Source organism: Orcinus orca, chromosome 2, assembly GCF_937001465.1.
Source record: "Orcinus orca chromosome 2, mOrcOrc1.1, whole genome shotgun sequence".
Classification (NCBI taxonomy): Eukaryota; Metazoa; Chordata; class Mammalia; order Artiodactyla; family Delphinidae; genus Orcinus; species Orcinus orca.
This window is the reverse complement of record NC_064560.1, coordinates 168,115,979-168,140,800: the sequence shown is the minus strand read 5'-3', so window position 1 is coordinate 168,140,800 and position 24,822 is coordinate 168,115,979. Positions and strand designations below refer to the sequence as shown.

At 43.3% G+C, this 24,822-nt stretch overlaps 1 protein-coding gene across 2 annotated transcripts in view; it reads right to left on the bottom strand.

Annotated features, from left to right (window-relative positions):
- The window catches only part of RAD51B (RAD51 paralog B), a 690,361-nt gene that overhangs the window by 100,142 nt on the left and 565,397 nt on the right, over nt 1–24,822 (bottom strand). The gene's annotated exons all lie outside the window — the stretch shown is intronic.

Here is a 24,822-nt window from a genome sequence, read left to right as displayed (position 1 = left end):
CTGAAAATTCTGACCCTCTTTTCGTGGTTGGTTCTCCTGGAAACCAGCTCCTATCCTTAGGTGCTTCACAAAAGTCATCTTCATTAACATAAACCCAGTTGTGGTGGAAAGGGCTTATTAGAAATAACAAGACAACCATTTCACTATCATGGCTCTGAAGCATTTTCAGAAACTAAGGACAAGAGACTAAATATTGTAACAAAAGATGCTCCTGTTGCTCTTATTGCTCAGAAAATTCTAAGGGTTTTGGAACATGTGGGTCAGGAACTATGGATAAAGACTAAATATATATGAGAAATATATTTTGGTCATCTGAATGACCAAATATATATACTTCTTATAAATCACAATATCACAGTTTGCATGGTATATAATTTCCATTGATTTATGTCTTTGTCTTTATACAGTTGGATCATGGGGGTGGGGTTGATTGAAGTATTGAGTCCATTTACTTTTTTTTTTTTTCAATTTTTTAAATTTTTGGCTGCATTGGGTCTTCATTGCTGCACGTGGGCTTTCTCTAGTTGCGGCGAGCGGGGGCTACTCTTCGTTATGGTGTGTGGGCTTCTCATCATGGTGGCTTCTCTTGTTGCAGAGCACAGGCTCTAGGCACCCAGCCTTCTGTATTTGCAGCACGCGGGCTCAGTGGTTGTGGCACGTGGGCCCTAAGGCTCGCAGGCTTCAGTAGTTGTGGCGCACGGGCTTAGTTGCTCTGCGGCATGTGGGATCTTCCCAGACCAGGGATCAAACCTGCGTCCCCTACATTGGCAGGCGGATTCTTAACCACTGTACCACCAGGGAAGTCCTGAGTCCATTTACTTTTAATGTGATTATTGATAAGTTAGGATATATGTCTGCCATTTTGCTATGTGTTTTTCTGTGTTATCTTGTGGTTTATGTTCCTCTATTTTTCTATTACTGATTTCTCTGTGTTAGATATTTTTCTAGTTTACCATTTTAATTCTTTTGTTTCTTTTACTATCCATTTTCTTATATGTTGCCCTGGGGATTGCTATTAACATTTTAACTTAAAATAATCTAGTTCAGTCTGATACTACTTTAATTTAAACTGTTTACAAAAAAAACACTTTGCTCCAATGTAGGTCCATTTTCTTCTCCTCCTTTGTACTACCATTGTTATACAAATTACATCTTTATACATTAGAAGTCCACCAACATAGTTTTATATTTATTGCTTTATGCAGTTGTCTTTCAAATCATATTAGAGAAAAAAATAATTACAAAACAAATCCCACATTCATGCTTCTATATTTACCTATATATTTACCTTTACCAGTGCTCTTTACTTTTTCAGGTGGATTCAAGTTACCCTCAGAGTCTTTTCATTTCAGCTTGAAGGACTCCTTTTAGTATTTCTTGTAGGGTAGGTGTACTAGAGACAAATTCTCAGATTTTGTATTTCTGTGAGTGTCTTAATTTCTTCTTCATTTTTGAAGGATAGTTTTGCTGGATATACAATTCTTGGTTGACAGTCTTCCTTTCAGCAATTTGATTACATCTTTCCATTGCCTTCTGGCCTCCACAGTTTCTGATCAGGAGTCAGCCTATAATTTTATTGAAGATGCCTTACACATGAAGTCACTTAGTGATTAATGATTGAACTGTATTTGAATAAACAGATTTCCCTAAATGCCTTGAATCGGTAAGTCTCCCAGCTTTTGCCAATGGTCTGTGTGTGTGTGTTGGGGCATGCATTCAGGCAATTTAAAACTTTGTCTTAACGTTCACTTCCTGTTTACAGAGCCTCAAGGTCAGCCAGAAGTGACAGCTTAAGGTCTTCTCAGGTCTTTCTTGGGCATGAGCAAAGCTCTGGGCATGTGTGTAGCCTTCTAGAGTCCCTGGTATATGTAGGACCTTTACAAAGCTCCTTGTGGACATCTTATCCCCCAATTTTTCCTTTAAATTTTTTTTGGTCAGCCTCTTGTTAGCTCTACCTGGTAACAGGACCTTAGGCAGCCATGAAGGTAAACAATTGCTACTGATTATTTTCAATGAACACCCTGTAGGTAGGGATATTCACACAAACCAAGTTCTGAGTCAGGTCAAATAGTGACAGTTCTCTTGGACAGGGCTTTTGGGGAGCCCCAAACCTTTCCAAGTTACAGTACAAAGCTAATGTAGTTGCGAGATGGTTGGCTTTCAAGCTTACTGCAGATCTGGGGAAAGGACGATGGAATTAGTGAAAGTTTAATGCCACAAATCTTCTTGTTCTTACTGAGATTCACCTGGTTTTCTTGAATGAAAATTTGCCAGACTTTCCAAGCCTTTAATTAATTTCCAGAGTTCTGAAAAAGTTGATTTTGACAGTTTTAGTCAATGTTCTTGTTGATTTTGAGGAGCTGCAGGTTGTCTGAGTGTCTTACTCTGCCATTCTATATGTTCAGTCTCCCAAGACAAATTTTTAAACATTCTGATTCAATACCCATCTTTATTACCTCCCCCATTCAACCCTGCAATTCTTTTTCTGTTTTAAATATTTTCACAGTTCTAGAAAATTGATTATTTTGTTTTGTTTTTAATCAACTTAACACTTACACATAATTCAAATAATATCACTTGGTATTATCATCCACCCCTTTAACTGAACTTATGTCAGCTACCATATTTTTGATTTTCAGGAGCACTTTCTTGTCCTATGACTATTTCTAATTCAACACAACCTATTCTTGTTTTCATATCATCTTTAACTCTCTGAGGATATTAATTATAGTTTAAGGGTCTTTTCCCCCTAAATCTTGCATTATCTCTAACTTCTCATGGTTCTTGTTTGTTTTGTTTTCTCTTTGATGTGGGAGGCCCGTTCTAAAGTCAGGTGATCCTTGGTTGTTCAGTCATGTTTAAATTATATAATAGAAAATATAATTTATTCTAAAAATATTATTAGAAATACTGTGTACATGGACAACATTTGTAAATTGCTGGGATTCACTGGACACTGATGAATTTCAATACATGGAGATACCGTCTCAGAGGTGGACTGCTATTTACAGAAAAGAGTTGTTCAATCTCTTGTCCAGTTCCCACACTCTAGAAGCAGGGCAGAGAAAGGGGCTTCAGATTCACCATTTGGCAGGTGTAATCCCTTGTTTTAGCCAGTGCCTCCCCTCGTCCTCTGCTTTGTTTGAAGTCTCAAGTCTGAAACTTCTCTAATTTATTTTCTCCAAAGATAAATTTTGGCCTTCAACCTGGGTTGGAGATTGGTCACCTGGCTGTCCAGGGTGAGAAAGGTGGTCCAACTATTTCCTATATTTCATGTAAAATTTTCAGCCAATCTCCTGTTTTCATCTTCTCTGCCTTCTCTGATATCTGGTGCTTCCAAGTCTCAGGAAACCTTGTAAGTGTTCTACTGTTACGCTACACTGAAAATGCCTCGGTTTGCAGTTTCTTCTGTTATATCTTGTCAATCTTCTATCTCTTCCCGTCTTCCGATATCTTGTTGAAACCTGTTCATGTCTCAAAGGGATCTAATCTCTTTGCCCTTTTGGGTTACCTTTTTTTTTTTTTTTTTTTTGCGGTACGTGGGCCTCTCACTGTTGTGGCCTCTCCGGTTGTGGAGCACAGGCTCCGGACGTGCAGGCTCAGCAGCCATGGCTCACGGGCCCAGCCGCTCCGCGGCATGTGGGATCTTCCCGGACCGGGGCACGAACCCACGTCCCCTGCATCGGCAGGCGGACTCTCCACCACTGCACTACCAGGGAAGCCCACCATTTTTTATTATTAGTAAACTGAAATAATTTCAGATAGATCATGAGAAAGCGTGGAGATAAATATGAGTGGTCAAACCTCCACATTAAAGAGGAGGCTCTCTTTGTGAGCTTTAGTTCTTCTATCTCCAATCAGGTAGTGATTTGGTGGTATTATCATAATACCAGCTTTGAGGGTCAGTTACACACACACACGCACATCCCGTACATAAAAGTACTAGACACCAAAAAGCTCCTCTCGATGGTGCTCAATATAATTTTTAACTAACCTCAAATCATTCTTCTGGCGGACTGAAAAAAGGTAGCTTGGAGCCAAGTATGACCATCATTATTACAAAATGTAAGATGCTTTGAATTTAGTCAGTCATGGCTTCAAATCTTGGCTGTATGATTTTGGGCACTCCAACCTCTCTACGCCTCACTTTCCTCATCTCTAAAATGAGCATGATAATACTAGCTTCATAGGCTTATTGTGAAAATTAATGAGATGAATGAAATTGATGAAAAAATGGCACATCATAAGAACCTAAGAAACGTACATTTCTTTCCACTGTGGTAAGGGAGCAAGCAAAAAATACAGGAAAGTTAGTGATTTTCTCTGTCTTGAAGGCTAGAGAGTTGGTCCCATGATCTATTTGCTTTTGATTGCTGCCCATGTGAGAGTGTCTGTGTGTGTGAGGCTAATGTATAGTTTTATACACAGTCCACAGCACTGTAAATTTAGGTTTAAAATGAGATTTCTAACCGTTACTGAAATTGTTAGTGTTACATTTGTTAGTATTACCATGGGGTGCTGCTAAAGAAAGAAGAAATGGTTGAATTACTAGTAAGTTCATGGCCATTAAATACCACATTTATTTTTCATGTTTTTTTAAAAATCAAAAGTTAGTGTCAGTATTATTGATTTTAACTTTTAGGTAACTTTGAACAAGTATGGGCTGGTTGCATTGTCTGAATTTAGAAATTTGGAAATTTCAATCTGGCTCCAACTAAAGCAACTAAATACTGTTACAGGCAATTTCAACTGACAAAAACCTATTCCCTTTCTCTACCATAAATCAGGTAGACCACAAAAGCATGATGCACAGGAACTCTGTCCAGATGTAAAAACTAAGTTCTCTGAGCATCCAGTGAGAGAGGCCTGACTTCCCAGCACTGTCCACAGACCCATAGGAGGCAGAGCTGGACCTTCTTGTCCGGGACCGCTAGGAAATACAGCCAAGGCAACCCTGGCTCGCAAGGGTCACAGAAGGAAGGCTGCGGCTGTGCGATTATTATGGTAAAAAAGATGCCAGGAACTCAGAGGGTGTGTCTTGAATTCTGAAGCACATCCCTGTTACATCATGCTTGGGCCACACGGGATTTTCTTTAGTCTCACAGGAATTGATTCGAAGAAGGCAACATGTTTCTATGTAAAGAGCCTGAACTCTGGGCTTGACATCTCCAAAAACAGCTGGTCAAGTGGGACTGGTTTGTGTAATGGTCCACATCCCTGGCCCTGCTCTGATGGGTGGAGAAACTATTGCTAGTGGGAATCAACACACTCTTTCTTCAGAGCATGGTCAAATTAATTCCCTCTGTTACCACAGCATTCTTACTATTTCCCTAAAGCCTTCCTCTGGTGAAAAAAAGGGCAAAGGACAAGAAGGAAACACAAGACAGGAATTCAGATGACTTTAAGGGTGTAACAGAGAGACAACAGAGTACCTTCCCTATCCTTTCCCTTAGGGCTTCAATTCAATCTAGTTTGAACTAGTCTTTGCAACAAGCTCATTAAGATGGAAGGAAGCTGGAACTTCATATAGTAACTCTCTCTGGTGTTGTTAGGGCATCACCGGGAGCTGTCAGTTTAGTCTGAAATTCTCATTAGAATCATATATTCGGACAAAATCTGTGTCTTCATGTGGTCTCCCTGTTTAACACATACATGTTCCATCAGGCAGAGAAACTTCTCCAGAATAAGTCAGTAGATAATCTTGCCTAAAATGCAGGACACTGAAGCTGAGAATACATATGAATATTGACCATCAAAGGGGTAGAAAACTGTCCAATACAGATGTTCTCTGGGCTGGGAAATGTGGACAGGGCCCTTTGTAGGATCCAGCAAGGCCTGGCACTGAGCCTCTAAAGGAAGGAGGTGTGGGCGTTAGTCTTCGTTGTTTGTCATCATGCTAAGGATCAGCTCTGCTCAGAATTTTTAGGTGCCTTTTAAAGTATCCTAATCCCACAAACACTTTTATCTTTAGTGTTGACTGCACTATGGAATTATTTGTGAGTTCCACCAAACAACTCTCTTTTCCCCTGCCCACACTCTGAATATAGCTTTATGTCTCTCTGATTATATAAATAACACATGTTCACTATAAACAGTTCAAGCAACATAGAGTTGCGAGGAACAAAGCAAACCAGCCCCTTCCCAGAGATTCTGAGTGAGGGAACTCTTGATGTCAGGGACTACAGAGCAGAGCGTGGGGTCTAAGCTTCTTTCTCTCGCCCGGGGCCCTTTGGAAGGTGGTATAGGAGGCAAGTCCAGAAGATCTGGCCTTAAAAAGTCCTAAGCTCTTTGTGGTCCCACGCCTTTCCAATGTCAGCTTCAATCTGTCACCCCGCTGCTCCTGTCCCCCACCAGGCGGGGAGCTGCCTTCTGGAATGGCACCCAGCAACCTTGGCTTGGCCCAATTAGGAGGTACAACAATGTGAAAAGCCTCTCCTTTGTTCCCCCAGGGTACCCATCTTAAATAACAACTCTATTTTTTTCATCTCCTTCCCAAGGAGTTAATCATGTTTTAGAAGTAAATGAGAGCTCTGCCTCATTACTATGGGACAAAAGCTTTTATGGGAAAGACAAGAGCCCACGTATTGAAGTTTTCTTAGTGCTCAGACAGAGTTCTTCTAATAGCAACGAGGAAGAATGATTAGAGGTAACCATCCTAATGACACTGCGGATTCATGTATAAACAGGCAGGCAGATTCATCCCTAAGGGAGCCAGCCAGGACTCTATAAAAACTGAGACACCAAAGAAGAAGAAAGGCAAGAAAAAAGAGAATGCAAACAAAACACAAAAACAAAAGCCAGGTCCAGAAACACAAGAGCAGAGAGACCTCAGTCCTCTTCCGCACAGCTGCAGAATCTCCATCTCGCAGAAGTCATGTGACGGGGGAGTGTGAATTGGGGGACAGCATGGGGGATGGGTCCAAAGGAATCCTATTGTTCTGAGCTTGGATTTATTTGGTGACCTGGAGCAGTTCTCTGAGCCATCTTCCCCTTTAAAAATCAGGATCAAGAGACAGGACCAATTAAGGCGAGCCCTATTAAAAGATGTTAAAAAACAACAACTATATTTAAAGGTCCAGATCAGTAAAGAACAACTTTTACGGAGTATTTGTGTAACGTTTACTATGCTCTTTGGGGTTTCTAGATAGAAGGGGTTAGACAAGGTTAACGATGAAGCAGAGCAGGGCTACAAATACTAACAGGCTGCCAGCTGTTTCTGAAGTGAAACTATTGATTGCTACTTCTCTAGCTTAGATCAAAGTTGTTTGTTTTAAATAACTGAAACAAAAAATGCTTAAATATTTTTTGAGTTTAAGGAATGCAACATTTCATTCATGTTAATGTCATCATCCTCTTGCCTACATTTCTGTATATCCCTATCATGGAACACTATGCTGCTATGAAAAAAGATTAGTACCTATATTTACATGGAAAATTATCCATGACGTATGAATGATATTGTGAGCACAACATATTTCAATATATAATAGAAAAAGCCTAGAAGATTATATACCTCTGAAAGATTTTCCCTCCTACTCTGTATTATTCTATATTTCTTGCTTTTTTTTTTTCCACAACAAGCACGCATTACTTTTATGTTTTCCCTTTCAGAATAAATAAGCAAAAACATACTCTTCCTCATACAGGTAGGGAAAGTCAAGTTAAAGAGAGAGTGAGCGTTCTGCCATACTTAGTCAGCGATCTAGCCAGGATATACAATTTGTTATTGCCAGAAATTTCCTGTCGAGCGGGCATAGACTCCAGCTGAATGCCACTGCAAGTAGATCATGCCAGAATGAAAATACAGGACCTAAAAAGGGAAGACACTTTGCAATTATACAAAACCATATTTAAAATAAGTGTAAGCAATGGTTGCTTAGATCCGAATGACTTATTTAATGTTACACTAATTCAACAAATATTTACTGAGACCTCCTATGTCCTAGGTACTGAGCTAGACATTAAGGAAAACAAAGATGAATACGATGAGGTCCCTGCCCATAAGAAGCTAAATGGGCAGCTTTGAAGTAACCCAGAAAGCCTCGGGAATCCAGAAGATGACACATGCAGAAAAACACTCACTTCCTAGCTCCTTGTCTCAGGGTGAACCCTGCTGTGGCATAAATCCCTGTACCTCTAGCTTTCCCAGGTTAATCAGATCAATCTATAAAAGAGGGGTCCTTGTAGAGCATACGGATCGTATATCTATTTGATTTTAAAGTGAGTTTTCTCTTTCCATCAGAAAAGCAAGACCCCTTGCACAGAAACCAAAAGTCCTCACCATTGAACTATCATGTTTTTAATTTCTTAAAAACCATTCTTGGCTCTCTAGTATCTACTTTTCAAACTCTTTGGCAGGTCCTTTTCAACCTGGGCCAACTCAGTGCCCCAGTCTCACCTCTTACCTCCTCTCCCTCTGATCACTCCCAAATTTGACTCTGCTGATTAAAGATGTCAGGCATGCCTTACCTTGGGCTGTTCTCTCTCCCTGAATGAATTTCATTAGAATGAAATTAGAATGAATTTCATTAGAGCCCAGCTCAAAAGTCCTCCGTCACGCTACCCTCAGCCCCTCTCTCCGCCTCAGGAGGATCGTTGTTCCTCCCTCCCCTCTACTTTAAGAGGCCTTGATTACAGAATGACTCCCAGGCTTTTATTCAGGCCGATCCAGTTGTTAAGATACTGAAATACTGCCATGCCATGGGGCAAATAGCTGCTGTTCCTAAGGCCCCCAGGGCTCCAGGATTTCACCAGCCCTGGGACCCACCAACATGATCCAGTACTAAGGAGTTACTGCCTGACACAGCGGAGGGGGTGTTCCAGAAGCCCCTTCCCCCATGGTCTGGCATCCATCCTGCCTGGTCCCTTCCTATTCAAGACCAGTCGTACAATGTTTTCACTATCCTCCCGCCCATCACACTACATTATGGCCAGTGGTTCCTAGGCTGCCGATCCAGCTAGATTTTGAACATTATGTTTTATTCGTCCTTGCTTTTTCCAGAGCCTAGTACAATACACAGTAGTTGTGTTCAGTAAAGGCCAGCTTGCTAAATAACCACATTTCCAAGATTATTTCTAATTTCATCTCAGTTACTTATTTGATGCCACTTTTGAACTAGGAAGAATATTTTACAGCCCATCGTTAATGATTAAGTGGGACTAAACCAGAAAATGCTGTATTTTTGTCGTGGAAGAAATGACATCAAGTACTTCCATAAAGCTTAATACGTGACAATGGAGCCATGGCTGACTAAAACCTCCAAATGATTTTTTAATTGCTTTTAAGTCATTATTTTATTTCTTACTCTTTATCTGAACTATTTCAAAGAGCCTTATCGATCAGCAAAGCTGAATGTACGTTTCGTGCTTTTTATTCTCTCTACAGTAGTGGATGTGAATAAGGAAAAGGCCAAAAGGAAACCAAGGAGAGGAAGAGCAAATGTAAAAGGAAGAGGAGACACACAGGAATGGAATCATCAAGAAATGAGGAAGGGGGGCCTGATTAATCAGAACTCCTCTCTACCTAATGGGAGGATATAAACACCAATTTAATAATAATGATTCTCATTATTAGAGTTTTCTGGCCTCACCTTGGTACCTAACTATGAGCATCTAATGCATGTAATATTCAGTACCCTTTCTGTTGCAAGTCACACAAATGCAACTGAGACTAAACAGAAAAGGAAACCTACTGGCTCACATAACTGGAATGTTCAGGGTAAGTGACCTCAGGCACAGTTGGATCCAGGGCCTCAGACGATGACCTCAGAACTTCCCCTTCTCCCCCCATGAAATCTCTTGGTTTTGTTTCCCCTCTGGGTTGACTTCATTGTCATTCTCAAGTGGGTTCCCTCTGGACAGTGGCAAAGATGGCCACCAAGAGTGCCAGGCTTACATTCTACCAATTTAGCAACTCTGATTGTTCCAGCAAAGTCCTGGGTTGACTCTAAGCTGACTGCTGCAAACCATCTCTACAGAAAGGGTACATGATCCCTCCATTGGTCAGACCTCTAGCCAGTAGGTACAACACAGGCTGAAAATTGAAGAGAGGTGGTTCCTTATAAGAAAATCAAGTCTCAGTCCCTTTAGAGTTAGATCTGAGTTTGACTCCCTTTTCTACCATTTACTAGTTGTTTTCACTTCAGAGAGGTTTTTAAACCTCTCTGAGCCTATTTCTCCAACTGTAAAATCAGGGTAATAATGCCCATTTCATAGTGTTACTGTAAAAACCCACCTCACAGTATATTATAAAGATACTGTTTGTATAGCTCTTATCATGTGCCTAGTACAAGAATGGCAGCTGCTAATGTTATCCTCGGCATTCCCTGGGGTAGCTGTAGAAAGCATAAAGGCTACCCCACAAAGGCTCTTTCCTATAGAAATGAGTAGGAAAGGTGCACAGCAATAACCGTGGCATAGAGCCTCACTTTTCAGCCCCTCTGGAGTCCCTCGGCTTGACCTTGGCACTTGAACAGAAACCCCACCTCCAATTTTTTTAAACTCTTCTCAGCCCAACACCACAGTTGTTTTCCCTTTACTGTTCAAGTTCGGTAGAATGGGTAATCCCACCTGTTCACCAAATTAACCACTTTCTATATACCTGCTCAGGACTTTGGAAACGTCCTAATTCTAAGTTTCTCAATATCAGAATGATATAACTTGAGAATGGCCAATGCCTACTTGCAATTTAAGGTGAGTCAGCAATGAAGAATGCTAACTATACTAATTCCAATAATTTTATTATCTCTGGCCCAGTGACAAAAACTGAGCAGATAGGGATTCAGGAAAGCTGTTCAATTTTAAGATATAGCTGCAGGGCTTCCCTGGTGGCGCAGTGGTTGAGAGTCTGCCTGCCGATGCAGGGGACACGGGTTCGTGCCTTGGCCCGGGAAGATCCCATATGCCGCGGAGCGGCTGGGCTCGTGAGCCATGGCCACTGAGCCTGCGCGTCCGGAGGCTGTGCTCCGCAGCGGGAGAGGCCACAACAGTGAGAGGCCTGCGTAACGTAAAAAAAAAAAAAAAAAAAAAAAGATATAGCTGCAGAGTTGTACCTTAACTTAGTGAATAATGATTAAGAACAGCAACAACCAGCAATGACTTACCCTCTTTGTGCCTTAATTCCTTCATCTGTAGGATGGGGATAATAGCACATACCTTACAAACATGTGATGACTGAATGGATAATTACATGTACCATGGTAAGCAGTTAAGCACTTAATAAATGTTAGCTGTTGTTGTTAAGCACAACTACACTGGAAACCAATAAATTGGTGATCTTACTGGTCCTTTGACAACTAAGAGATCTCATTTTGGAAGAAAGAAAGTTTAAGAGATGTGGCCAAGCTTACAGGTTTAGAGCTGTGTGAAGCTGGGAAGAGAATTCAGTGGTCTCTTCCCCTAATTCGTCCCTTGGTTGTAAGCCTTGTGGGCCAGCTCTTTAGCCTTGAAAGCAGAGTGTGAATGTGGGAAGACATCCTGTAGTTCTAGTTTGCTGTTGGCTTTGGGCTCCGTAATGAGGGTATCTGTCTACCCCCGAACTTCATAAACAGAGACTTGAGGGGAAAAATTTGCCAAAGTTCAGTTGCATATCAAAGAAAGCCACAGAGCCAGAGAGCTTGCTACGGACCCACACAGCCGCTTTGTCTACTGCCAAGCCATGGCCCTAATGCACGGATACGCCTGTAAGCCAACAGCCAAAGCCACAAAGTTCCACCAGTTCATTTAGCCTTGGCATTTCAACATGCTGAGGGATCTGTTATTTGGGTTGTTGTCTCATTGTTAAGGGGTAAAAACAGAAACATCCTTGTCATCGGAAAACTGGTTTACTAAAATCACTACCAATACCCCAACCCCACCCCAAACCCTACCGTGAGAATAGCTCCACTGCCCTGTATGAGGAAATGGAGCAAACGCCAGCTTTTCCCCACGGGTGAACCCTGATCTCTTTGTGGCCATCCTTTCCCACGGGCTGACTTGGATGGGCCAGTTTCTGCATCCCAGGGTAGGGGCAGCCCTGAAGCCAATGCCACCAATTTTGAATCTTGGCATGGGGTCTACTTCTGTCTCAATCCCTGCCCCTCTAAAATGAAGCACTCATGATGGCTTAGTTTCTATTCCAGTAGCCCTTCAAATCTTCCCTAACACCTTTCCCCCCTAAAATGTAAAAACAAAAGGATTCACAACTCCCTCCATCACTGGGATTTGCTCATTTCCTCAAGTGATGCCCCCATATCCAGTGGCTACGACTTTTCTCCCTGGACGCCATGATGTGGTGAGTTCTAGACACATCCCCAGGGACTTCCCTGGCGGTCCAGTGGTTAAGACTCCACGCTTCCAATGCAAGGGGCGCGGGTTCAATCCCTGATCAGGGAACTAGGATCCCACATGCTGCGTGGCACGGCCAAGAAAATTAAATTTAAAAAGTCCCCAAATGGAAAGCTACACAAGAGAATGCTGAAGTTATGAATAGTAGCTTGTCATCCTTGGAGAAGCCTATTTCATTTAAGTCAACAAATACACGTTGGGCATCTTCTCTGCACTGTGCTGGGACCTTTAGGAGTGAGCCAGCCCTGCCTTCTAATTTAGCTGAACACCTAATGTGGCAGGGAAGTGCCACCTAAAACCCACGTGCAGTGGGAACCCAAAGAGCCACTTTTTCATGGTGGGTGAGAAGAATGTAAAGAAATGGCATCATCCAGGCCATGCCATAAAGGACAAGTAGGATTTCTTCACGTGAAGGGCTTTCCAGCATGAACAAAGGAAGTAAGGCTAGAAAGTTCTAAGCACTACCACACACTGCAAAGCCTCACTGAAAGCATCTAAATTATGAGTAAAGAAAATGTACCTGGCACTAGTAATACTTCTTATCTTCAAACTCTGTTGGAATGCTCAAAATTCATCTCCCATAGAAGAGCTTTGATTATTTGAAGCATACAGCTGTTTTATTGTGTGTTTTTTTAATTTATGTTTTCAGACAGAAAAATGCAGTCCTTGAGAAGAAGTGACTTACGCAAGGCTGGGCAAAGGTCAGTGTCTTGAACTCTGCAAGTGGCCAGGCTGCAGGCGGATCTCAGAATTCCCATTTTCTGCCATCACCATCAGACCACACTGCCACCTAATAAAACCAACCCCATGTCTTGGTTTTGAACATTTGAAAATGGAAAGAAATGTGACAGGTCAAAATCTCAGATTCCCTTGGCTTTCTGATTACTTGCAAATCCACATAAGGCTCACATATCACTCTCTTCTCATTTTGTCAGCATCTGAATTTGTTTGGTTGTCGTGTGAGTGATGAAACCTTAAAAGCTATGTTGATGTGTGCAGCATGTGGAAAACCACACCTAGGTTCTCTCTGCACTGGAAAGGCCAGAGGTACATGGACACATTCTTATACACCCAGACAGACCAATCCATCCACTTGTGCACACACTCAACATCACTAGACACTCATTTAAATAACACAGTGTACTGTGTGCTGACTTGATGGGAAGCCACAGGCTAAGTTCTCAGACACTGGCCAAAAAGAGATGGGATCCAACCCATCCCTAGACCACAGGAAAAATACTTTCGACCACAGAGCTGGCTGCAAAATATTCTTTTTGTAGGAAACAAAATGTTTCCAGCCCTGGGATTTTTTTTTTTTTTTTAGGTCCTTTCACTGTTACTGAGTAGGAGAGGCGAATGCTTAAGCAAGAGGCCAAGTAAACATCTAAGGAAACCAGAACCAGGCTCCTTTGCTGGGAGAGTGGAACACAGGGTGAATGAGCAGCACACTGGACAAGCCCCAGGCCTTTCAAAGCCATGGGGGCACAGCAACCCCGGCAATTATTCACGTGTTTATGACTCCGGTTTAATCCCACTCCACTGCGGCTCCACTTCTTAGCTAAGTAGACTTGGACAAGCTACTTCACTTTTCCAAGCCTCTGTTCCTTAAGTGTCAAGTGTGAATATTGATAGTGCCAGTATCATAGGTTACTGTAAAGAAAAAAAATGAAGCACATGTAAAAGTTGCACAATGCCCAGCACATAGTAGGGACTCAAGAAATAGGATTTGTTAAGATTGGTTCAGGAACTCTCACAAGTCACTAAAGAACTACCGCCATGGGGCTTCCCTGGTGGTGCAGTGGTTGGGAATCTGCCTGCCAATGCAGGGGACACGGGTTCTAGCCCTGGGTGGGGAAGATCCCGCATGCCGCAGAGCAGCTAAGCCTGTGCACGCTACAGCTACTGAGCCTGTGCTCTAGAGCTGGCGAGCCACAACTACTGAAGCCCACACACCTAGAGCCCGTGCTCCACAACAAGAGAAGCCACCGCAACGAGAAGCCTGCGCAACGCAACGAAGAGTAGCCCCCGCTCGCTGTAACCAGAGAAAGCCCGCACACAGCAACGAAGACCCAACACAGCCAAATATAAATTAATTTAAAAAAAAAAAAAAAAAGAACTACTGCCATGGACTGTTAGAACCCAAGGATTCCTTAGAGATTAATACTCCAGCCCTGACATTTTATAAATAAGAAAACGGTCCTAGAGAGATGAAAAGGTGTGACCAAATCATCCAGTCAGGGGTAAGCCCCAAGCTAAGACCCTGCAGACTGGATGCAAAGGATAAAGAGAGTTAAAGTCAGTCATATGGACACCACGTGCTGTCAGTTGGCACTGGATCTTAGATCCTAGTGTCCCTAAGAATCACCTGAGCAATGTATAAAAATGCGGATATCTAGGCCGCCCCCACAGTGCTGCTGATTTAGTCTGGGAGGGCCCAGGAATCTGAATTTTAACAAGCTCTGCTGGTGGATTCCAAGAGGTATTCCTCTGACCACTGGTCAAGAAACATTACAAGAGGAAGTCATCAGCCAAATAAATAACTGAGCAGAGTGCTGGGGTTGTATCCCATGGTTTAGCACAAACAAACAATGTGGCAAGCCCTACCATAAATAATGAAGAATACTCTCATTGTACAAAATAGTAAACGAGGTATAGCATGGCATTGCTGCATCTTCTAGATCTATTTTACAGAAGAGGAACCTATGACTCAGAGTCATTTGCCCAAGATCACATATCTAATTAGAGACAAAGAGAGAACTTCATTCTAAAATACCATTATCTTTTTACACAATGGAGAGTCTTTTTTCTAGGTACCTAGAGGTGAAGACAGTGGGCTTATGTATGTGTGTTATAGGCTAGGATCCATGAATTAATTTTAATCACCGAGAGAACAAAAAATCATCCTAGCTTTTTGATGCGTTCAAATGGAAAAGTTCTCCCATATTACTTCTGGGGCTATTATTCGTTCCATCAGCTCCCTTGTAGGCTAAAAGAAGAAACTTGGTTAGAAGGAAGAAGTAGCAATACCATACAATGCTGGACATTTCAGAGATACCAGAAGCTCTATTCATATTAGTGCACACCACCTGCTTCCTCTTCATTAAAATCCTGCTCTTCTAATAGAAAACATATACCTGACCCCAAGGTCTATAAAGTTCTGTGCATCATCAAATTAACCACACAAGTATCCTAGTTATTGGTTACTGTGTTAAAGAATTTGGGAACTTGCTGGACACAGCTCAGATGAATCAATATGGGGTTGGATTCAGAGTCATTCGAAAGGATGGCGTTTCAGCTATTCCCTGTAGCAACAGAGCACATAAGAGCCTCTTAGCTATTTCTGGGGGCTCGCCGCCACAGACTAGAAAAGATTACTCTCTACTTCTTGGTCCAGTATTGAAGGATCTGAGAAGGTACACAGGTATAGATCTTCCACTTCTACTTCTCTTTGATGAATGCTTTAAGACAACAATAATCCCCCAACAGAGCCCCTTCTGAAAGTTGCTAAGAAACTGGGCACGACACAGCACAGTGAAAGCCATGGCCTGTTCGCAGAAAATCAGTAATATATCCTGCAGATGGATGAGGCCCATCCTCATGAGAATCCCAGAGTGCTCCAATTCATTAAGTTGGTAACAGTGGCCTTAGAAGAGATTTATTATGATTTAGATCAATCTCATAGCCATTATTATTGGCCTTAGAAGGGGATTATAGAATTCTCCTTATAGAATCAGAGGTGGAATCTGAATTAGAATCCAAATACGTAGCTAACCACTTAACCATCCTGTCCCTCCTGGAGAGAATTCCGACCTTCAGAGCTACTCCTCTGCTCTGCGACATCAGTGCATGCAGAGAATGCCAACTCCTCTTCCACGACGTGAACCCATTCAAGGAAGGAGCCTGCCATGCTTTCAACAAGGGAGGGGCAGGGTCTGGATACACGTATACAGGCCCTGAAACATTTCAACACACCTCTTTTAGAGGAGCTTCTGTTGGTTCAAACCACCAACCCCCACGAGGCATTATTTCCAGCCACTAAAATGCTTCCTGAGCTTAGACACATCTGGAAAGTTTTGGAAAATCCCACAGGAAGGAGACTGGGCCAAGAGAGCTCCTTTCCTCTTGCCATTCAGGAATCACTGCACAACGTGTTTGCCCTCCAAGACAGCCCAGTCCAGGAACCCAACTCTCAGGACTGAAGAGTCATGGTAGACAAAGGAGTCCTTTGGGGAACAGAACCAATGGAGAATGTTTGGGGTCTTTTACTAACCATGTGCCAACCAGAGAGCTCATGCAGACCATGTCAATCAAGGTCCCTCAGAAAAATGGGACTCACCCCAGGTGGTTTAAGAGAGAGAAGTTAATGTTGGGAACTAGTTACAAATGTGTTGGAAGAGCTGAAAAGAAAATAGGGGACAGTGAGGCAACCTAGAGACTAGCAATAGTAAGAAGCCACCACCATCCCCAGGGCTGGAGGAACAAGGAAGAGGTGCTGTTACTAGGGCCCAGAGAATGGAGCTGCCCAACTCCAGCTCTTTGTGGAGCTGGGTCCACAAAGGGATCACAGAGAAGGAATTGGTGTCATTGCCTGAGATAGCACTGGAAGCAAAGAGAGGGAGGCAGAAAGACATGGCTTCTCCCATACCTCTGCCCTACATCCTCCCTCCAGGGCCCCAGACTAAGCAGAATCAATGGAAAGGGAACCTGGGGAAGGCAGATCACACTGTCAGCTCCCTGTGGTACCAAGTAGAGCAGGGGAAAGGCAGGGAGTGGACCGAGAGCAAAGAAGCAACTGACTGGCATGACCCACTAAGGCAGGGATTCCTGATTCCCAATTTGCAGATGGGAATCTTTAAAACACAACACCTTGAAGCCTAAACTGGTAAATCTCCAAATTTGTTACTGATTCCACACCCCTGGACTTGAAGTTTGCCAGAATTCCCTGGAGGGGGAGTTACAGCCATCCACAGGCCCTCTCCTCCCTGAGCTCAGGGGCTTGACTGCAAGTCGTTTCCCCTCACATTCCCCAGCACATGTTTCCAAACTTCATTTCCCATACATTCTGAAGGCCACCATCTCTTTACAGAAGCCAGGGTTCTAAAAGAAGGAAGCAGCACTTGAGGGTGGGGAAGAAGGGAATGGTGGGCTGGAAGCAATGGTGGGGGGTCAGTGCGGGGGAGAGAACCTTGGGACTCAAGATTCTGCACAAGAAGTCCCTTCTGGTCTCCAGGCTAATTCCTGATGGCAGCCATTGAGGTCTGGTGGAAGAGTGGAAGTTGCCACACTGTCACATAAGCAGGGAATGGTGTGTGTGCTGAGCAAGGCCAGCTCTTGTCTCCCAGCCCCTAGGCCTGCTCATCCTCCTGGACTAGCCCAGTCAATGAGCGATAACCTCATCTACTCACTTACTTACATCAGAAACAACCCCTCCTTCCAGATCCAATCTCTGTGCTTAAATGCTGTTGATCCTGCCTCCTTACCAGCTCGTCTCTTTTCCTTCTTCTCCATCTCAATGGCCACTGTTTCCATTCAGGCCCTCATTTCTTTGCATCTTATTTCAAGTCCCTCCAAACCTGTATGGCAAACCCCTGCCCAAGAGGGCCCTGTAGAGTACAAATCCGATGTCATGGCCCTGCTGGAAGTCTCTGTGGGGCTTCTGAGAGCCTTTGGGATCAAGTCTGATTTGCCCCACCTTTCCTTGCTTTGTCTTTGTACACAGGCCCCATTTCCCCACCCCCACCCATCGCAGAGACACCCACCTACCCTCCCCAGTAGCAATAAAGAAGGACCATTTGCACTTCTCACGTCGGGGCCTTTGTTCATACAGCTTCCTCAGCCTCCTTCCCCATCCACCTGGCAAGTACTGATACGCCTTTCAAGTCTTACCGATATCTTAAACATTACACCTTCCTCTGAATCCTTCTCTGACTACACCTTCCCTGGTGAGGATTCTGACCATCCCAGTACTGATGCCCACACTCTCTTCTGTTGAAGTTCCCTCAGCTCCTTCTCGTATGTATTTATGTCTGTTGCCCTCTACTAGGTGTTTTCCCTCTGCTGCATGGTTCTTCAGGGCAGGAAATCGGGCTTTATTTGACTTCATATTCCCAGCATTTGGCACATATATCTACCCAGGAAAGATCTGAAGGTAGTAAAGGAAGGAGGAGGGAGAGAAGGATGGAAGGAAAAGGGAGTGTCAAATACTAACTAGTCTAGTCTAGATAAAAATAGAAGAGTTATAAGAGGATCCACGTCTATGGTTAGAGCACACACAAAGGACTATTATTACAATTACAGGCTCTAGAAGATTTATTGCTAAAGATTTTAAGCTGTAATGTATACCATTTCTTAACTGAGGAAAAATATTAGATTTTTAGGAGAGAAAAAAGTGACCAAGACTTCACAGATACTATGGCCGGCGCTCAGCCAACTTGTCTCAGTGGGTTTTCTTTGAAAATACCTGGCCTTTGGACAACCACAACATGTAATGAGACCCCCTATGCACAGGGGTCCTAGAGACAAATGAAGCCTTTGGTAGAGATGTCTGCTGTTTAATAGGTTAGAGGCTGGCTCTGGGGCAGGACTAGCCTTTTGCAGGCAATGGGATCAAATGCTGACACGCTTTCAGCAGAGGCAGTCACAGGGATCTCGGAGCAAGGTCTAATGGGAAAAGGGGGAAAGAGGGGTAAAAAAAGGTAAGGTTAGTTCCAGAATGGAGCCCCAAGTAGAAAATGGAGGTCAGTCACTAAGAAGAGCCTAACATTCCATTTAAAAAAAAAAAAAAAAAAAAGGTTCTGATGAACCTAGGGGCAGGACAAGAATAAAGATGCAGACATAGAGAATGGACTTGAGGACACGGGGAGGGGGAAGGGTAAGCTGGGACAAAGTGAGAGAGTAGCATTGACATATATACACTACCGAATGTAAAATAGATAGCTAGTGGGAAGCAGCTGCATAGCACAGGGAGATTAGCTTGGTGCTTTGTGACCACCTAGAGGGGTGGGATAGGGAGATGCAAGAGGGAGGGGATATGGGGATATATGTGTACATGTGGCTGATTCACTTTGTTGTGCAGCGGAGACTGGCACAGCATTGTGGGGTAATTATACTCCAATACAGATGTTAAAAAAAAAAAAAAAGAAGAGTCTAACATTCCAATGCATGACCAGTACAGGACTCTATGTCTGCAGAGAATACTGTCTAAATAGCTACAAACAAGAGAGAACAGCGTGGTATGAGCACAGCTGTCAAAGGGGTGAGGCCACATTGGATCTATTGAACTTGTATTTTAAGGAGGCACCTGTAAGAGAACACAGAACGGCCAAGCCTTCCCATTTCACTAGACAGTGACTGAATCTTCCTCAGGGTCCTGGGATAAAACTTCCAGAGAAGAACTGACAACTCAGGAAGGACTTAAAAGGTAAACCATGGCACTGACTACTCTGTGGGGAAAGTGACTTTGCAAGGAAAGCGTACAGAGGCAGGTATGGCTTATATGTCATTCTGCATCGTCCATGAGGGAAGGGATGTCTCCCCACCACCGTACCTCCTAGCCTGCAGGTTCTCACTGGAGGAGACCATGAGCAGGTAGGCACAGATCTCTCCCCACTGTGGGCAAGAGTCCACAGAGACTATCTCTTTCTGCTTTGACGATACATGGCAGAACACTGAAGCCAAATCGGAACGTGGAGAAGACTCTGGCTGGAAAGGCCAGAACTCGGAAGTTGAGAGAGCAAGGGCCGGGATGCCCCCTGAATGGATGGCGAGATCCAGAGGACCATGTCCCATGGAGCTCATTCTTCCTCAAGGGTGTTCCGTTGCCACCCAGAGCCACATTGTCATAGGAAATAACTAACGATTATTTAACAGAGATAGACAAAGCTCTCTTAAGACAATGACTCATTTCACTCTTTGAAGGGAGCATTCTACCTGATACAACCATTGAAGGTGGCCACACCCCAGTGGCTGAATGGAGAAATGTTCAGCAATTAATTCCAAGCAGTGTGTGTGAATAATCTTACATTAACATGGGGCTCAGGACAGGATAATGGTTAAGAACAGAAGCATGTAGGGAAACGAGTGTATATGTATGGGGGGACCCCCTTAGAAGCTTATGTGATTCAGAGCAGTTTTTAAAAGCTCTGTAAACCTCAAGATGCTCATCTTTAAAGTGTGCCTAGTAACACATCTCTCACAGGGTAGTTGTGAGGCTTGAACAAGAAATGCCCTCCAAGCATTTAGCACAGCAACTGGCACAAAGGAAACTCTCAATAAATGGTCGAGTAGACCGAGCAAAGCAACCAGGAAGCCAGGGCTGTGGAGACTTTGGGTGATCTGTGCTCAGTCCCTTCCAGATCCACCAGATGCCTCAATTCTAACTTTTAGAGGTTTTTATTGATGTGCCTCTTTCTGGAAGCCTGACACTCAGAGAATTTTGTTACTTCGAGTCATGGATCATAATCCCTGCTCAGCCTCTCATTGCCAAGTCTGAGTGGAGGATTCAGCAAGTAGGCAGTGGGCAGGGCCACTGTAGCTTGGCTCTGCAAAGGTGTTCTCAAAATCACAGTCCCTTTGGTAACAATAAAACAAGGGTCCAAGACTCAAGCACACATGTTCTTTGTCCTAGATGCCAGAACTCTTAAGCACTGCCAAGCCAAGAAGTGAAATTTTCAGAAAGAGACCCTCTGTGGAAAAATCTCTGCTTCAGGCGTTTGAACTCTAAGGCAGTTGCCAGGAGCCACTGACTGACTTAAAAATCCAGGGAAGGTGACTGGAGGGTGGGTGTGGAGAGAGGAGCAACAGGCTAAGAGGAAGGTTGAGGGAAGGAAGGAATCAGCAGGTCAACTGTACGGTAACTGAAAATCCCAGATTACCTAGATCAGCAGACATCAGGAAAGCTCAATGAGTTATATTGCAGCTGACAACCAATCATGCATCAGATAACGTTTAGCATATCATAGAATGTTATGGTAACACAACTGGACTTACATACATTCAAACCAAATGCTACAGACATATCTGATTCATTTTCCCTCACACCTCCATCATGTAAATCCTTTGCTTTCCATGCCCCTACACCTAATTTCATAAGCCATTAAGATTTTGCAAGGGCCTGAACCCCACCCCGTGCACTGTTCCAATTAGGCTGAAATGCAGACCAGTACTGTCCCACGCTGCAACCCTCACAGCCACAGCTGACCCCTGGGAGAGAAGCAGAGGTCACAGGCCCAGGCTGTGCACCACCGCAGGCAGGCATACTCCCCCATCCATAGCAACCAGACAACAAGTTCTCCAAGGTGGACCTTGCTTAGGCCACACATGTGACAAGCTGTGCTTTTCAAATCATATACACAGACAGGGCGGGCAGCATTCAGTCACATGCCAGGAGTCACAAGCCAAATAAACAGCAAGAAGCAGCCCATCCTCTCCTTCCTAGTGTCCCTGCCCCAGAGTGAGCAGTGCTGCTCTAATATGTAATTCAGTAAGCTTTGGAGGTAAGCTAAATGACATTCGCGATCCAGTCATCCTCACGGAAAAGTCAGAGAGAGAAATAATAAGGACTGTCCGTTGTAAGCCAAAAGAATCATCACTAAGTCGAGGCTTCGTTTTCTAGCATCTCACTTTATTCCTAAATTAAAAATAAATCCCTGCATCTCAGAGAACATGGCATGGCCAAAAACAAAAACAAAAACTCTTAAGCTCCGGAGTTACACAAACTTGGTTTCAAATCTCAATACTACTACCGGATACACATTATTTATCCTCTTAGCTCGGTTTTTCTGTTGATAAAAAGGTAGATGATGAGATCTATGCTAAAGGGCTGTCGCGGGGGTTCATGGAAAAATGTACATGTAGTTATCAAATATGACAGCCACAAAGGTAGGTACTCAGTAAAGGCTAATAACCCCCTTCTGTTCCTGAAGATTAAAGAGGCTTTAAATTAGTGTTGCCTGGAGCATCAGAACGGAGAAAGGATGTTCTTCAATACCAAACAGTGGGACTCCAAGATGGTAGAAAATGGGTCCCCCCAGGGCCTACCTCCTGCCTCCTTTCCTCTCTCTGTCCCACTCTTGACTTTTCAAACTAAAGATGCAAAGACTAAAAAATATAACTACAAAGCTTCTCCCATGCTAAGAAGACCAGACACACGAAAGACCAGAGAACTCCAGTTCTCTCAAACCATTGCACACCTTTAGCCTACAAAGATAGGCAACAGGAAGCTCAAGATTTTAAGGGTGACCCTCCCTGAGCACAAATGACAGTTGCAGGAGAGGGGCAATGAGAGAAGCCAGACTTGTTTGCAGGATTGTCTGTAAGTCATTCCACTGGGAAGTCCATGCTCACGGTGAAGTTCAACTTGGAAAAAGTCACTTATTCACATGTCTGGGCCCAAGAATTTAAAATGCTGACTTTTATCTGGTAATTCATTGCAATGTGGGGTGGGATGGTGCCTTTCAAAAATATTTGTCTGCCGAGTTCTATAGGACCTTTTCATGAACCACTGAAAGTCAGAGGAAATATAAATATCACATTGCCTGCAAACCTAGTAATTTGACTGGGTTGAGGACTTTTTTGCCCAGAGTTTTCCTACTAAAAGTCAGCAAAGTGAAAATAGCAACAGATTAGAAGTTGGGAGAATTTAATTCCAGTTCCATTTCTACTGCGTAGTAGTTGTGTGACCCTGAATAAGTCACCCCTAATTGCTCACCCCCCTGTGAAGGGACTAGAAAAGAATGTGGGTCTGAGGACCACCCGTGTGAGAACCACTGGAAGTGCTTACCCTCCCTGAGTGGTCACTGGGGGTGGGGCCTGGGAATCTTCATTGTTAACAAACACCTGGGATTCTTAAATTCACTGTAGTTGACAATCACTGGCTAAGATGATCCCTAGAGGGCATCTCACATGGGACACTGTCATATTCTAAATGCTTTCGTTCTAGTGAAAGTGCTGGTTCATTTGTAAATCAGTTTGTAGTTTATGTAGATATTGAATCTTTCTCTCGCCTTTGCTTTTCCTAACCAAAGATGTTGCCTCGTTTCCTTCTCACTCATAGCTAACCAACCAAGGCTAAAATACAACATCCTGTCCAAACTTCATTTTCAAATGAGCCAAATAAATGTCAGCATCCTTGATTTCCAGGTCACTGCCTTGTCCAAGAGATCTTGTAGCTGTTTCCTATGTTGTTCCTATGTTTCCTTTGTCCCTAGCCTGACAATGAGGTCTTCAGTTTGGCTCCAAAGCCCTGCGTCTCTTCTACTTACTACAACGGCTGAGATTTCCCTAGAAATCTCTCGTTCATCTATTTGCCCTGGTTTACTTAGCAAGTTAGAACTGAGAGGGTCACTGAATAAGGAGATTTGGTACCAGACAGCGTGTAAAAATAAAACTAGTCAGAGCTGGAGGAGAATGACGGAGGTGACAAAATACCTGTGAAATGAGTGGCTCATCACAGGGGAAGTCACCTAAACATTCAGTGACTGGACCGCCCATCCAGCCCCTGGCAGTCAGAGACTGTGATCCTCAAAGACAGAAATGAGGACATGTACTAAGTCTTCCATAAAAACAAATGTATTCAAGTTACAGCAGTATTCTTTATTCACAGACACATCCTTTCTACTTTTTGGTGTTAAATTACCTTTTCCTTTTTGAAATGGTGGTAACAATTAATTTTGCAACTCTAATTGATTAAAAAATAAAAGACATTTAAAACTCTATGGTGGTTCCCCAACCCTTGCTTTGGTTTGATTTTTATTTTTTATTGACCTCACGTGGCTCAAAATCTCCTAGGAACATGGGCTCTCTCTCTCAGTAGAGGTACATGGTCTATCACAGCCAAAACATCTGAAAGGGGCACCCCCATCAGAAGCATGGGGGCAGTTGTACCCCTGCATTTTTAACTGTCAATTTCCAATGGAACCTCTTCAAGGGTAAGTTTTCTCTACTTGACCCCATTTAGAAGTAGTGATTTTTGGAGCACACTGACTTTTTTCAAAGGGAGCCCCATGGAGTTTGGGTTTTTTGTTTTTTGTTTTTGTGAGTGGTGGGAAAGATATTGATATTTTTATTTCGAACGTGGAGATAGAAACAGGAAGTGTGCACTTAGGTACGTGAGTTACCCTTTCTCCGTCAGAGCCTGTCTTTCTGCTCTGAGTCTTAGTTCACTGTATTCATTTGCTGTTATTACATACTTTCCGGTGGGTGGAATTTCCTTACATTTTAATACACTTACCTGGTGACCTGAAAAAAGAATCCCTTTAGAAGTCCCCCTTTTGGGTTCCCCTTTTATACATTCTCCCCGTCTCTCAATACCTGTTAGAGCACTTCTGATAGAAGAGTGTAGGCAGCAGGTTAGATTTCTCACTTGAGCAGCTCCGAAAAGGGAGGGAACATTTATACCCAAGGCAATGTACTTGTCTGGGATTCTCTGTTCCCTTTGCTATTTCTGCAGATATTTATGCTTAAAAAGAAATTTCTCCCACCCTGGCAGCACAGCCAAAC